Here is a 16,217-nt window from a genome sequence, read left to right on the forward strand (position 1 = left end):
TTTCTCTCTTATGTGGCCTTCACTCTTCCCACACCTCTTATTTTACCTTTCTAACTTTCTTTATTTTTTTCTGTTGGTGTTTTTTTTTTTTTTTAGAGGGCTTGTTGTTTGCTATTTTGTGGTTTTTTTGTTTTATTTTTTTTCTTTCAAATACTTACTATGTACTAACCAGAGATTAGAATATCAAAGGAGAAAGGCAATGAGAAAACAGAAGAAAATCTTACCGTTTCCTGGTATTTTTTTTTTTTTTTTTTTTTTTTTTTGCAACTATCTGCAAGGTTCCCAGTGTTTTGCAGAACCTCAATTGCCTCAAACCAGAGGAACTGCTTTTGCTCTGTGTTGTATCTTGGTGCTCATGCTGTGTCGTAGCTGACAGTAGGCTTAGCCTCATCAAAGAGCTTTGCAAGTAATTTCCTGATTTGGCGTACGTACCTAATATTCAATTTCCTGCTTTGTTAACATACATAGTAATCCTGGAAAATACCATAATAATAATAAGAAAGCGAGCTTTGACCATGTTGCTAAGCACCCATCAGAATATCCAGTGTGTGATAACATTTTTTGCCATGGTGCTGATTAGCGAGTTGCCTGAACAAAGCTTGCCTCCTTTGGCACTGTGATGTCCTAGGAATACTCTCTTGTACATTAAAAAAGGATTTCAAAAAGCTGCAAAGATGAAAAATGAGTGTTTTCCTATCAATTATTTACCTCTCTAAGGCCTAGAATACATTGCATCATGCAGATGCTGAAGTGCTTGTATGATAATACAGTCTCCAATGAGATCACTTCATATTGGTAGTTAATACAGTGGAGTAATTCCTAAGCACATAATAAATCTAACTTTTCCTCTGTCAGATTCTGCAGTGTGGGAGGCCATGAAGTAATAAACTGAAAAGCACCTGTTTCTTCTTAGAATAAAAGCTAATTACACTTGATTCATAGGTCTACGGATAGTGTCGAGATGTGTGCAACAAAAAGCTTTGTTAAGCATAACTGTAGGAAAGGCAGTTGAGATTTGGGGTCTGTGTTACTTTATAAATGGGGTTTACCTATTTCTTTAAAACATTTCAAAGGGTGATTTATAAAAAAGAAAGTGGCCATAGAAAAGCTGATAGAGAGGAGTATGGAACTTGCCAGCTGGCGCCTGACCAACGTTAGTGCCCTCAAAATGTAAGGGGAACGTGTGAGGCTGCTGTGCTTGGGACCAGGCACTTTTCCACGTGCTCTCGTTCTAAGGCATCAATAACACTGATGTGAACCGCATGTGCAGGTCTTGCTGCCGCTGAACCCTTGTACAGAAAGAAGGTGTTAACAGGATGGGTCCTCAGTAAGGACAGGCCAGATGCTGCATCTCTCACTGTCTCACCCCAATCCTTATTTTGCACGCTACTGAATTCTGTATAGCCACAGCATCCGGGTTCTTTTAATGTCTGTCGATACATACAAGTGACATAACTATCCTCAGAACATGCCGTGCTGTGGGTTAAGTTATGTAAACCCACTTTTAATTTGCTTTAGACTTTGTAGGTTCGGGAGTACCACCAGACTATTGAGTTGTCTGATTTTTCTTTTCCATTAAGCTGAGTAAAACTGTAGAAGTGTGGGTGAAGTGCTACAGAGTACCTGTCTGCTGACATCTGATAATTTTTGTTGTTCCCACCTTAAAGATGGTTGGGAAAGATGCATTACTCAGCCGTACAGAATGACTCAGTTCAAATTGGCAGCTTCATTAGAATCCCTGGGGGACAAAGTATCTGTAGAGGAAGCAGCAATTAAATGATTTTGCTAAAAAGTAGAGGACTGTGACTGAGGGACTTTTTTTCCTGGTAGATGTGGGCAAGGGGCTGAGATTGTGTTGCTAGTGCTGTACTGCTGGGGTACGCCTTCAGCCATAAAACTGCTGTTACATTGGCAGATACTTAACACTGACCTTCGAGGGGTTGGTCAGGCACTTGGAGGTGTCTGTGGTTCATGAGCAGCTTAGCTGGAGTCTCTTTGTAATGGCCTGATTCTGCCTTAGAAAGGTGAAGGGCATGTGAGGTCAGCAGGATGTGTATAATTGTCAGGAGTTGTTCTCAGTAACATGAGTAAGTCACAGACAGAATTAAGGATTTTAATGAAGAGATTGTGCAAAAAAGAAATACACGTGATCCCTTCCTTGAGACATTTACACAGTGAGGAGGAGGAACGTGTCCGGCTGGGAGCAGTAATTGCCCGTATCGATATCCCAGATTTGTCACTTGTTGACTGAACAACAAAGATTTGGAAATTGGTCCTCTCCTACAAGTAGGTAAGGTGACTTTGAGGAATTTCCATTAGAAGTTTCTTCTGGACAGTATTCTCCTTTAAAAGCCTTTTAAAAACCTTTTTAAAAACATAATCTTAGTAGCTGATTCCGCAGTTTTTGCTAGGATAAGTGGTACTTAGGTAGGTGTTCAACTTACGATTGTTGTTTCATAATTGCCAAAAGGGTTTACTTGAAGGGATATTTGAATACTGTAGTACTTAATTCTTTAACTTAGGCTTTTTTAAAAAGAAGATGTGCATCACAGGGACCTGTCATAACACAAATTTCAGGTGGTACAATAAAAAAAAAAAAAAGTACAAAAGACAAGTAGAAAGATGAAAATGCTCTGCTGAATGAATAGAGCTAGAAGATGCTTTGGTTCATTGTGCATTCTGTTATTGCAGTGGTAATTAAATGTGTTTCCTTTCTGTCCAGGCCATTTCATGTGATGCTCTTTCCTCCTTTGTATCTCCTCGAATGTTTTATGGCTAATCTTTATAAACATTTTTCTGCATGCCGTTTTGAAAACATAGCACAATTTCATAAAGGTATTTGAATGACACTGTTTCTGGTGTCTTGGCCTTTTATTTTCTGTGGCACCTCAGCTGCTTCTGGCCTGTCTGTTTGCCCTGCTCCCTGCAAAACCAGGTTTTGGAATATGCTGTTGATTTTTCACAAATCTCACTGATGGCCTTCTGACATTTTGCTTTTTCTAACGTTGGCCTCTACCATCGAGTTTTATGGAAGTGCATTGCATCGTGAGCCTTGTAAGGCTAGATGAAAAGGTCTGCTTCAGCTAGAGACTGGTGGATCATATGTTGACCTAGCTGTGTCCGAATAGGCTACAGCAGTAGTAAAAGAGAAGGTAAGTTTTCATGTAGTGCAAAAAGTTAGCACCTTTGGTGCCATTTTGTTAGTGTTTAGTAACGGAGGTGGGCAAGAGATCTCTGCTCTACCCTAGAACCAAGCACTTTAAGATGATAACACATAAGTTTGAGGGGCAGGTCCTCAGGCATTAAAAACTGCCAGTGGTTGGGTATGAATCAAAGAAACCCCACAGAATAATGTGCTGACTCAGAGCCAGCCAAAGTCTACCTATTTGCCTTTAACTTGCGGCAATATTTTTCATCACGTCTAGCCGTGCCTACCTAATTCTGTTTCTATTGTACTGCTCCAAGGTTGACTTTGGGGATTTGACATAGTTTAAAACTATTGGAGATACTATCAATAGTGGCTCTTTAGGCAAAGGTGCCTGGGGAACACTTAGTTTTTAACAAGTCTTTGGAAAGTGGATGACAGTGGTACCGAGAAACTTGCTTTCAGTCTTCTGTTAGTGCTTTTGGAGAAGAGCCTTTACTTCAGCTAAGGAAAGCGATAAGATAGTAGAAAAGGCTGGGAGTCAGGCAGCAACGGCCTTGCCATTCGTGCCTTGAAATGTAAGTATTGGAATTTGTCACTTCTCTTGCTTATGCGCTCCGAAGATATTGAGCAAATCATGTAGTCTTGCTTGTTCCACATTGTTGATCTGGCCTTTTCAGCTTGCAACTGCTGCTCTGCCTTTTTGTGGAATCAAACACCAGAGCATAGTTGTTCCCAGCAAGTAACTTCGCCTTTGAGGCCTGGAGTTATTAACATTTACAAGAAAATTGGCTCCACCTTTCATGCTATTTCTCCAAATGTTTGTCTTTCTCTAAAGTCAGGGGTGATTACTTTGATTAGCAGGAATTTATTTCAGGCTGCTGAGGCATGGTCTTTGTATCAGCTGGCGTTTGTGCTGTTTCATTATGGAAATACCGTCTTCTTTATGTTCTGCAAGGGCTGGAAACTTTCTGTCACAAAGGTGTTAGTTCTTCCCAGCCTAGCTTATGAAAAAATAACGTCATCTTTATGTTCCTGTTGGCCTCTTTGGAGAATTGACTTCATGCAGTGCTTGCTGACCCTGTTTAAAAAATAATGCTGCACTGGGTATCAAGAAAAAGCTATGGCTGTTTTCTGATGGAGTGTGCTAACGAGTCTGGGTTCAAAAGTTGAAGGCAAACTTAGATCACATTGCTCTGCTAGCATTTATCTTGAGTAGCGCTATTAAACAGCAAGGTGAGAACCAGTGCAGGGGGAGGCAGTGAAATACAGCGAGAAGGTGACGGTGAGCGTGCCCCTCTAGCACAGAGACAGCGAGCAGAGCGTTGGGGACCGCAGGGGAACTCATGCTGGTTCCCAGGAAGAAATCGTCTCTTTGCCTTAAGTGACAGGCTCAAAAAGATGAAAATCATGTGATAATTTCTCTCTGTTGCAATGAAATACCTGAAGCGTACTCAAGAAAGAAGAGTGCAAGGCCTTTATTGCCATTCTGAATTTAAAACAAAAATGTCGTGTGGTTTTGTTTTTTTTTTTCCAAAAAAAAGGAAGATGTGAAACATAATATCTTAGCATGCCCAGTTCTGAAAAGTGGTAAAATGAGGAGGCATCAAATTAAAAAAAGTGACAAAAAATAGTGCTACTGGTCTGGTATACTGGTTATCTTTAAAAAGTGACTCTGAGTATCTGTGGGCTAAGGAAAACTGATCAAAGGGTCAGCAGAGCTCTGGATTCTTACCATCCATTTGAAATTCTGTATCATGTATCTACTCAAATCCAGCATATAAAAATGCCTAATGAAGCACTCTGAGCATCAAGTGGAGCATTCTGAACATTCACTCACCCATGTCTTTTTCTCTTGGTTGCGAACTTAAATTGCTGTTATTGATTTTTGTGTTTCTGGTTAACATATTGAAGTACAATTCATTTTTAACCATATGTATATATATATTTTATCGTAGTGTGCCCGTTGAGAGACTTTTCTACATAATATTGAAATGCTTTCCTTCTGGTCAAGTAGTGTATTTTATATTAATGCTTCTGTTATTTTCCTCGGCTGAGATGCTGGGGTTGCTAGAGAGTGAAAACATTAATTTCAAGAGTAGCAGGGGTTTTCTCCTTATTGACGCCGGAGCAATCCTGGAGCGCTAAAAATCTGATTTCAGTCTTTCTGTTTTGAAAGTTTTTGATGTAGATTAGGAAAATAAATTGCTACTGGTATTTCTTACTGATGGCAGCAGTGATTGAGAGATCAGCTCCAAAGGAGCTGCAGTCCAGGGTAATGTAACCTCTGCCCTGCCCCATGGGGAAAGGTGTTACAGGGCAGGGAATGGGGCTGTAACATCTGGGGAGCACCAAAGCAAGATGGGCTAACATCCCTCCGGCATGGATAATTCCAGACTGTCTGCCTGGAATTATCATGGAGATCATTTGACCAGTTGATTAGAAACTTACATAGTTAATAATATTTGGCATAGAGCAACTTGAGAAAACCAAAACAAATTTGAGAACTACATCAATATTCTAAACCATAGTTTATTTTCATTTGAAAACAAATTACCAGAGTGTAGGGAATCTCTAGCACCAGTAAGAATGAATACTGGTTTCTTACTTTGTGGCTTTAATTATCAGCTGCAAGGGTGAGTTTCCTTCTGTCCAAAGCAGCAAAATCACAGAAAATGAGACTATAAGAAGATATGATTTTTGAAGTCAGCATGGCTTCTGCAGCAGCTCCTTACTAAAAGTGGAAACAACCTCAGCCAGAATACACTCACTGAAAGATGTGACTGTATCTTAGGAATCTAGAAATCTTGGTGAAAATCTGTGTGAGACACAAGAATCTTCTGGACCTCCTCCTGTGATGGAGGACTCGGGAATATGTGGGACAGGGAGGACCGGACTTTTTGGCTTTCTTCCCTCTCCTTTGGTCTTTTTGTTTCTTAGTGAATCCCGCTCACCTATGAGCCACACTAGCTGAAGAAATTAGTTTGAACTTTAGAAATTAGTTTGAAGATTAGATTTAATGGGTTTGAACCAAAATCAGATTTAATGGGTTTGGCCATTCAATACTGGTGTTTTAACCTGTGCACTAGTTCCAACATATGGAAAAACGACCTCAACAACATGCAGTATTTGGAGGCACGCTGCAAGAGAGGTGGGTCCCACAAGGCAGGGACCCCAGACCTGGGGGGTCCTTTTCAGCCACCCAGCAGAAGTCTGCAGATGATGTGGTCTCCAGATCAGGTCTGCTTCATCACTCTGCAGATGATGTGATCTCCAGATGTTGTCCAGTTCATAACTGTGGATGATGTGGCCTTCAGGTGAGGATTTGGGTCTCTCCTTGTGCCTGCAAAGGTTCCTGGTGTATCCTAAGTGAAGATAATGAGGCACAAAGCTAAATGGTTATTTTATATTACTTAGTGTTTCCTCTGGATTGTGGTGATCTAAGGGCTCACTTGTGAACAAGTATGTTTTTCATTAACAGAGCCCTTCCTAGCAGTTTCTCTTTCTGTAAGATACTAATTTTTATGTGCTAAATGTTGCTGTAGTGGTGCTGTCTTAGTCCTTTTTATTCATTAAAATTACTGTGTCCAATTAAATGCTGAGACTGATCTGCAATTTTTGTCCCACTGGTTTGGTTCCATGCAGTATGTAAATACGTTTCATGCCATGTAATTGTAGCCTGCAAAATGTTGAGACAAATTATAATTTGCATACTAACAATCTCGATGATAGAATAGAAAATTCAGAAAATGCTTTGCCACTGGGGGCAATTTTTGATTTTTTTTTTTTTTTTTTCCTGTACTGAAGGCTGGTGGCTTACACCACTACTGCACTGCATTCTGTGCCTGGGAGGGCAAGATGAGGTGGGGATAGGTGGGATGGTGCTGTGCTGCAGTTGGCTAGAATTGAAATAAATGTTTTGATATTCTTTAATGTTAAAGTAGATGAAAGCTGTTATTCTCTGCAGGAAGTATTTTGAGGAAATATCTATTGTACAGACAAGGAATTGGGTTGGACCAGATGACCTGCAGTGATCCCTTCCAACCTCAGCCAGCCTGTGATGCTGTGAAAAGTGGTGGTCCAGTGTTGGTCACGCTGAGTGCAGCATGCCCAGGTGGTAACTTGGCCATGGGGTCGATGCTTTCTCACCTGCTCCAGCAAGACTTGTAGAGGGAGGAGAGCAACAACTCCACCGTGGCTGGGAGTTTAAAAAGATGAAAGCTAGCGGCAAGCGATTCCCTCTGCCCAGATTATGGGAAAATCCAAAATCTGGAAGTGGGAATGCTTTTCAGAAAAAGGTTTTTTCAAGAGGTTTGCCTGTTAGGTGGGATGTTTACCTAGCCTTTTGTTCCAAAGGGGCAGGTGGTAAAAAATTGGATTATTGCAAAACCTTGAAATCAGAACAGAGATGTGAACTGGAGAGGAGCTTGCCTCGAGTCGCCCTTCCTAAAGCCCTTTTCTCTTCAGGATACCTAAGGAAATGCTTATCATAAGGGGTTTTTTGTTTGTTGTTGGCCTTTTTTTTTTTTTTTTTTTTTTGTATCCTTTGAACAAACTCTCCCATGTCTTGTAGAGGTTCTCCCACGGAGCTGTCTGTCTGAGCTTGCCTCCTTTTTTAAGTCTGGGTGCTGGGAAGGAAGGAGAAATATGGGCTGAACTTGCTGTCAACTCTCTTAAAAGCTTTTTATTGTAGCTAAAATGTGTGATAATGGTACCCAGAACTATCATTACGGTTAATTAAAGGTCTGTTTCTTTTTATAATGTGAGGGTTTTACTTTCTGGGGTTGACAACATGGCAATAAAACCTTGCTTTAAGCAAAATCTTAGCATTCAAGGTTACAATTTAGAAGTAATCTTAAAATTGAAGGGAAAACCCTAAATCAGCATACGGTTCCTGTTATCTCTGAGTTGTGGAAGTACAAAGAGAATGATTTAGATTTAAAAAGAAACAAACAAAAAAAAAAAACCCAAAAAAGGAAAGGAAAAAAGGAACACCAGAGCCTGTGTGCTGATGAAATGTTCAGTATTGATGAAATGTTCAGTATTCACACTGGAAAGAGGTGCATGGAGGATAGACAAGTTGGGGTAAACATCTCCTGAACCGAGGGAGCTGTGCTCTGGGGAGCTGAGCACTTGTCAAATCTTCATTCAGTCTGGTTGCAGAGACAAGACAGAGTCTGGATGTCGGCACAGAAATATCAGGATTTTACTGCTATTTCCAGAAAAGGGACATTTGCAGTCTGTTAGGGATGGAGCTTAATGCACTGCTGATGTGGGAGTGGGATATGGTGGGGCAGTGCCACATCCCACAATTTGCTGTTTAGGGTGAATCCATTCAGTGCTTGGAACCACCTGTGATTGCTTTGAGGATCTTCAGCTGTTGAAATGGGGATGAGCGTTGAGAAGCTGTGGGGTCTCCGTCCTTGGAGATGATCAAACCCGCCTGGACACATCCCTGAGCAACCTGCTGGGAGCACGGTAGGACAGAGACCCCTGAACTCCCACCAGCCCCAAACCTCCCAGGGGTCTGTGCTTTGCTCCAATGTTTTGGTAAAGCTTGTAGTGATTTATGTCTTTATGCTTTACAGGAGAAGATAAACAAAAGAATAAAATATTGCTTAAATACTTTAGTCAGTATAGCGTTGCGGATCATGACCATTTCCTAAGTTTTTATTAAAAGTGTGATTCTGCTTACTGTTTTTATAATTCTGATGTATATAATTTTTTTAGTATTACTAAATTTGAGAAATACAATATCATTAAATAATTGACATAAATTATAGTTTATTATTTTAGCATTTAAACAATATTCTTTTACTTTCATTATAGGGCCATCTGATAAGACAGCAGGTGCTATATTGGTCAAAAAAGACGTTTCTCTGAGTAAGCAATGTATAATAAGTGCCAGCATTAAGAGATTTAATTGCTGCAAATCTGTTGAGTGAAAGCTGAGTTTCCTGTTATCAAAAATAATCGTTGTTGAGGTGACATGGGGTGCTGTTGGCATGAAAGTATAAATTAATAATGGAAGAATATTTAAATCCTAATGTCTTCAGGCACTGCCATGCCATCTGCTTTCAAGGATGTAAGTGTACATGATGGGCATCCTGTCCCCTGCCAAAATGCTGTGTGTGTGGTTGGATGGCTTTCCCTAGCCAAGGACTGGTGGTGGGATACTGGGAGGTGGGCATGTGTGGGCTTGTGACCAGCAGTTCTCCTGTTTCGATACCTTCAGCTTTTTGGCAAATTTATTGGTGAATATGTTAATTATATGGTTAATCGTGGTTGAGATGTTCAGTTGCTCATGTTTTCTGGTGCTGGTGCGGAGCACTAATGCACCTCACCCCAAAACTACAAGCACTTAAGGAAAACTAATATTACAGGGAGCTTGTGTTATACTCAAGTTCACATGCTTAAAAACCTGCAGGAGAATTTCTGTTTGGCCAACAGGCAGTCTGAAAGGATGAAAGCAGATGTAGATTTGTGGGTGGAGAAATGGAAAGCACAAGATAGGAAGGGTTTGCTCAGTCGTGGTGGCCTGCAGCAATGGAAGGGGCAAGAGCCACGGTCTGGTGCCACGCTGGTGCAAGGGGCACCCGAGGTGTCAGTCACTGTAAATGCCATGAGAAACTCAGCTGGAAAACACCAACAAAAAGAAAAAAGCAGAGAAATGTGTCGTCTGGTGAGAGAAAATTTTCTATCTGGTGATAGAAAAAAATGTAGTAGTGATTAATAGTGTTTCAAATTCATTAAAGTTCATTACAGTTTCAAATGCCTTTTTGAATTTATAAAGCAAGAGTCGACAAAAATATAGGCAAATCCCCAGAATATAATCCTTACAAGTGGAGCTCTGCATCTGTATAAGTTGCCAGTGAGCATGGGACACTGGGCCGGGACTGGAAAACAAACTCCCCACCCATCTTCTGCAGAGTGCGGTGCTGTGAAAGCTTCCTCCGCGCTGCTAACGAATCTCTCGGGACCACACCTGCATCGCTTTGAATGAAAAGAAAACCAAATTTCTGTAGCTCTTTGAGGAAAGTATGTGTGTGTGAGATGTGCTCCTGGGACACCAGTTGAGGTGTGCATCTTTGAGCAGGTGTTGATAAATGTAGAGGAAATTCCTGGTTCCTGGGGAGCCGAGGATGCGCTGGCTGGTAACGGCAGAGACAGTTTTCCCTGCAACCTGGGTGCTGCTGGCATCTCCTGCCAGCCCTGGCTGCTCTGCTCCACGTATAGCAGCTTTGTTGGGATGCTGCAGGTGCCCTCGTCCTGCCCGGCGGGTCTGGGTGAGGCTGGGGGAAAAGGGACCCTGGCCCCAAGCTCCCCGCGCCTCTGCAGGGGCACCCCTTCTGCTCTGCACCCCCCCCCCCCCCCCCCCCCCCCCCCCAAGGCTGCCTGCCTGCCTGCCTGGGGGGCTCCTGCTACTGGTGTTTGATAACAGCATCACAGCAGCCGGCTGGAAAAAGAAGGGGCTTCATTCTGCATTTGCGTGCCACACACCGATCTCTGCGGCTACCTGTTGTGGGAAGCAGGGGCTCTGGTTGTCTCTTGTCTGCCCCATCATGTTCGCAGCCATTACTGAAACTGCACTAATTAATGAGCTAGTGTAGAGCAGAGTCTTGGAAAAGTGCTCCTTGTACAAATGCAAGTTCTTAGCTATGTATTCCTAATTATTGTCAGCTGCAAAATGAGAAAAATCAGGGAATATTTTTTCGAAGAAAGTCAGTTGAGTGAATGTGGCTAAACAGTGGCTAAATGAATAATTCTTTTGTTATTTGCGTACTGTCTTTTATATCAAAATCTGAGTTATAGGTCAAAAAATAAGGGCCCCGTGTCAGAGGGACCACTTGCTCACTCCCTCTGGCCACTGTGACACTTGGGGACACTCTGAACTTGCTAATGTCAGGCTTCAAAGATGGAACATGTTTTCAGTGAAGAGTCCATCTGAAATTAGAAATCAGAGCTCCAGACTCAGTCCTGTAATCTTCAGCAAAAGACAGAAATAATTGGATATTAGAGGCAGTCTAAGTGCAGCACATCTGCGCAGGGTGATTTTTTCCTTTTTCTGAAAGCATAAGTTAATTTGTGTCTGGCTTGCTGTTTTCATGCCTGGACCGCTGCTCATACCCGGCTAGTCAGTACATTTCTAATGGTACTTTTTTTCTCTTTATTGTGATGATGCAGGCTAGAATTCAGGCCGCTCTGATAGGATCCGTGCAGATACTCTTACTACATTGAAAAATTAGATACTGGAGAAATAAATGAGGAAACTGCACATCTTTGGTTACAAAAGGATGCTTCTGTACTTCTAAAAAAACCTTGTTGCTCTTTCATTCTTCAAGGTGATCTAAATGTAATGCTTTCGCAGAAGGTGGTGCCCTGGTATTTCACCAGGAACTTTTACAACAAGGCGCGTGTAATAATTATGAGATAAGAACAGGAATGATCATCTTTCCAATTACTCCTTACAAATCACAAAGCTGTTTATATGCATGAAAGGAAGATGCAAGTTATACACACTTGCATGGCAGACTACACAATCAGAAGTGGAATTTGTTTGCTGCTATTACAGCAGAAAATAAGAGGATTGTTGTATATTCATGTTACATCAATGCAAACAGTTCTGTGAGCCAATGTAAGTTGAATCTGAAAGAAACAGAACTTCTAGCAGAAATGTTCTTACTCTAGCTGTTTCAGGGAAGTGAAATCAGCAAAAAGGAACTTCACGTTGTAACTGGAAAAATTACTTTTGGGTTAAGAATAAGCCAACTGGAAAGATGTTTTCCTGTCTTTTTTAAAAAAAAACCCCAAATGTTAATTTTTACGTTGCTTAAAATAATATATAATGAAAGATAGTAACTCCTGAATCTTTTAAATACTGGTTATTTTGGATGATCTTTGAAAAGGTAAATCAACAATCTACGGTAATAAAGTCCTTCTTGGAGAAGAAACTCGGACACCCCACTATGCTTCAGTCTTCAGCATCCTCTCTTGTCTCTAAAGGTTTATTGTATATGCAAAGATGGATGGATTCAGTCTAACGTGGCTTATTACAAATGGGATTGAAACCAAGGCATATTTAAACCTATCCAACTAGCACAAATAGAAATAGTATTTCTAATACATGCATTTAATGATGAATATGAAACTATAGCAGGATTCACATTAAAAAATCAAATGTAACCCTGATACTGCTACCCTACCTCCATCTCTCAAAATTTCTATTGCAAGACCTTTTCTGCTAAAATTTTGCATCTATCTTGAAGCCATACCAACCCTGAATAGAATGACTATTCCTTTTTGATATAGACATTCATAAGAGAGTGTAAGATGTAGAGATAATTGTGTAAGTTTCTGAACTCCAGGATAATATTAAAATGCAGGAGTCCTGGGACTCTATGGCTAGTTTAATGTGATATTTATCTCCCTTAGAAAAGTTTTTGATAGAAACCTCAAAGTTATAATAGCCTGCAACCTTAGAAAAGTTTCTGATAGAAACCTCAAAGTTATAATAGCCTGCAATAATAAGATTGCTTCCCTACCCGTGAAAAGAGAAAGTTCTTATATTTTTGCTTACTTTTTCTACAAAGGGGTCCGTTTACTAGGGAAGAGTGGTCCTAATTTCACAAGATGTGTGGAAAAAGTTGTTATCTTTCCAACAAGTCAAGTCCAAGAAGTCCAGGTCAAGCCCATTTTTCTACACCATCTCAGGCAGCCCCTGCCAGGCAGCCTGTGCTGATGTCCCCCTGTGGCACCCACCCCTGGGACGTGCTGGGGTGGCCCTGCTTGGTGAGTGTCAGGGCATTTTGGTAGGGGGCCATCCCCTTACGCAGGGTCTCTGTCTTGAAGCTCATGGGTAGCTGGAAGGTCCAAGGGAGCTGAAGGGTGCCCAGCAGCGAATTGCCATCTCACTGGATGAACCTTGCCCTTGGATGTGTTGAAAGGCAGTTTGGTGACAGCGTGGACTGTGAGTGTTCAAATTTCATGAAAAACATAAGGGGTTGCTTGTTCTTTTCTTTTATTCTTATCTTCTTATCCCCCTCCTGTAACTACTCATGAATGTTTTTTAACCCAGTGTGCTAATTAATTTTCCTGGTTGTACCTTCTGCTCACACTGAGTGTCCTCTGAAGGGCAGCTGTACAACCAGAGCAGGGTAGGTTACAAAGGGTGTACGTACACTCTTGGTGCACCTTGGCTGCTTCCTTGGGCCAGGCTGACAACTGTATCCCCAGGCTGACATCAGTGATGCTGGGCTCCCAGCAGGGTGCTGGGGCAGCAGAGCAGCAGACCCTGGCTCAGACCCTCTGCCTGTGCCGGTGCAGCCAGGACACCCGCTCTGCTTCCCATAGAGGAAGGTTGTCCATGGCTGTGTGTCGTTGCTACTGATAAAGACCAGCCATAGATCTGCAGGTGTGGCATGGGATTGGGTTCTTCCATTGCTCCACAGAGAGCTGCATTTTTTTTCCTTTGTTTTTTAAATGAAAACAAGCCCAACATTTTACTCTTTGCTATCCCTCAGCTTCTAAGATGTCATTAGAACTGACACTGTTGACAGAAAATGTTGAAAATTGTTTGTGTGATGAGATAATAGCATTTGTATTCATCCTCCAGGTGTGAGATTTATTTTTAATAAACTGTCGCACAGCACGTTCACAGCAGTGGCTCTTCCTGCTGTGCAGACAGCATGAGACGGCTACTGGTTTCTCAGGGCTGACTTGCCCAGCCTGGTGTGCTCTGTAGCAAAATACATCATAAATCTACGTAATCCTTAGCATTTGCTGCTACTTAAGCTATTAAACAGAGACTATCCAGAAAAATCTATCAATGTCTTCCCACTGAAGTGTTGCAGCCGTTGGAGCATCAATGCTGCTGGACTTCTTGCATGTGGTTTCTTTCGAGGAGTAATTAATCTTGACTTTCAGACAAGCAGCAAAACTGTATGAGCACCTACGTTATTCTCCCTAGTAAAAGCATCACATAAGAAATCTGCATTAGCATCACCACAGCATTTTTCTTTTTTTGGAACTGAAAAATAAAAAGAAGTTCTAGAAACTTCAGTAGTGACACTAAAAAAGTTAGGGCGATGGTTTTCTTTCTGTCTTAATCCGCTCTGCTTTGGAGAGTGCTAGGAAAGTAGCAGGCTTTTAAAAGGTGTTCTCTCTATAGATTGTGTTAGGTGGGGTAAGTGATCATTTAAATTCAGAGATCATTGCATGAAGCACAACTGGACTTAAAGGGCATACAGAGTAAATCAGGAGATGCCAGTGAAAATAAAAGTGATCTCTGGAAAAGAAAGTGTATGAGCTTAGGGAAAAGATTTCCTGGGTCAGGTTAAGTTTTTTTTTGGGGCAGGAACTGGCATATAAAAGCAAAGAAAGATGCTTGGAAGTCAGTTTGGAGAAGAGTGGAGAGGCGGAGATCTCACTTTAACCCAAGGTTTAAATTAGAGAAGAGCCTGTTTCTGCAGCTCTTGTGTTCCAGAGCTGTCTCATGGCTCAAAATCTCTTGGATGCCAAGTAATCTGCTACGTCTGGGCATATCAGAGCGTATCGTGACACACTCACAGCAAATACATCATCTTCTTTCTAGCAGAGGCTGAGAACTGGTGAAGCCACAAAGGGATGCTGGAGATGCTGGTTATTTCTGTTTGCATTGGCACCAGTAAGAAGAGGATCCCTTACGGGGGAAAGGTACGTGAGAGCAGTGGATCCCTCTGTGCTGGACAGCCAGCATTTCCCAGGTGCCAGGTTTAGTGGTAGTCGTAAAAGCTTTACTGCCATTAAAAAAGGTGAAAAAAAAAAAGGCTCGACATTGCTTACAGTGTATGTATAATTAATAAAATGCAGGAAAACAAACAGTATTTAATAAAGGTATTTTCAAGGGTGTAGAGTTTGATGGGTTTGGGAAAGGGAAGAATTATTTATTTATTGAAAACTGCTTAGTTTTCAGTGCTACGAAATCATATCAGTGACCTCCAAAATAGTTCTGCCACAAACCAAAATACATTTTCTCCTTCTATGGAATATCTTTCTCTTGAAGTAAATCATCTTTTGATGAGATTATTTGTCTTCGTAACACTCAAAGCTGTCATAGATAATATAGCTACTACTAGTGCCTTGTATGATACAGAACCATCTGATCTGAGGTGGGCTGGGCACGTGTTCAACTCTCCTGCCACCTTTACATCTTCAAAAATAGATTTGCCCATGGATGCCCACCTGCAGCACATCTTGGGCTCGGTGGGAGAGATTCAGCAGGTTCCTCAGCGCACGAGCAGTGGAAAGGCAGCAGCAAAGATGACCCATCTATAAAGCAAGGTGAAAAAATATATCAACTGTAATTCAAGGTCTGCACATGTTGTCTGGAGCCGTTGAGAAATGCAGGGCTTCTTTAGTAGCAAGCAAAATTATCTATTTTTGTGTATTTATAAGAAAACTAGCTGAAGAAGGAAACTAGCTGAACAAGGGAGTCTTTTCTTGCCTGTTTGTTTCCTTCTGTAAGAGATTTCCAGCACAATTTGGATGAGTATCTTTTAGGAGTGATCTAGGTGCAAGAACCATCTGGTCCATCCTTCCACACTCCACAACAGTTTTTGATTTCTGTGACTGTAGTGACAGTAGCGAGCAAATTGTGTAGTGATGAAATTCCCTATTCAGAGATTTTCTTGTGAGTTTAAGACACATGAGCAAACAGAAAGAAGAGGGAGTTACAGAGAAGAGAGCTCTCCCCAGTTGTACCATTCAGTGCTGTGGCCTGGGTTGTAGAGGGGCCCTCAAAATCTCTTTTTAGCCAGAGGGGACTGTTTTTTGACTTTCTGCACATGAAACTTATAATATCTAGGGGAAAAAAACACATGATCCCTTCATGCTTGTTTCAGTATTGTTTGACATGTGCTGTTGTTTCCTCCTACACAGACTGGGGTAAAGGCTTCGCTGTTCTTGCTCTTGCCTGTTGGGTCGGAAGGGTTGGCTGGAGATGCTCCTGGATCCCTGCCCATGGCTGGTGCTGGCTGGGCAGCCTGGGATGTTTTGTGTTAGCTCCAAGGTTCGGATGCTGTCTGTATTCAGTAGG

This window comes from Falco cherrug, chromosome 9, assembly GCF_023634085.1.
Source record: "Falco cherrug isolate bFalChe1 chromosome 9, bFalChe1.pri, whole genome shotgun sequence".
Lineage (NCBI taxonomy): Eukaryota > Metazoa > Chordata > Aves > Falconiformes > Falconidae > Falco > Falco cherrug.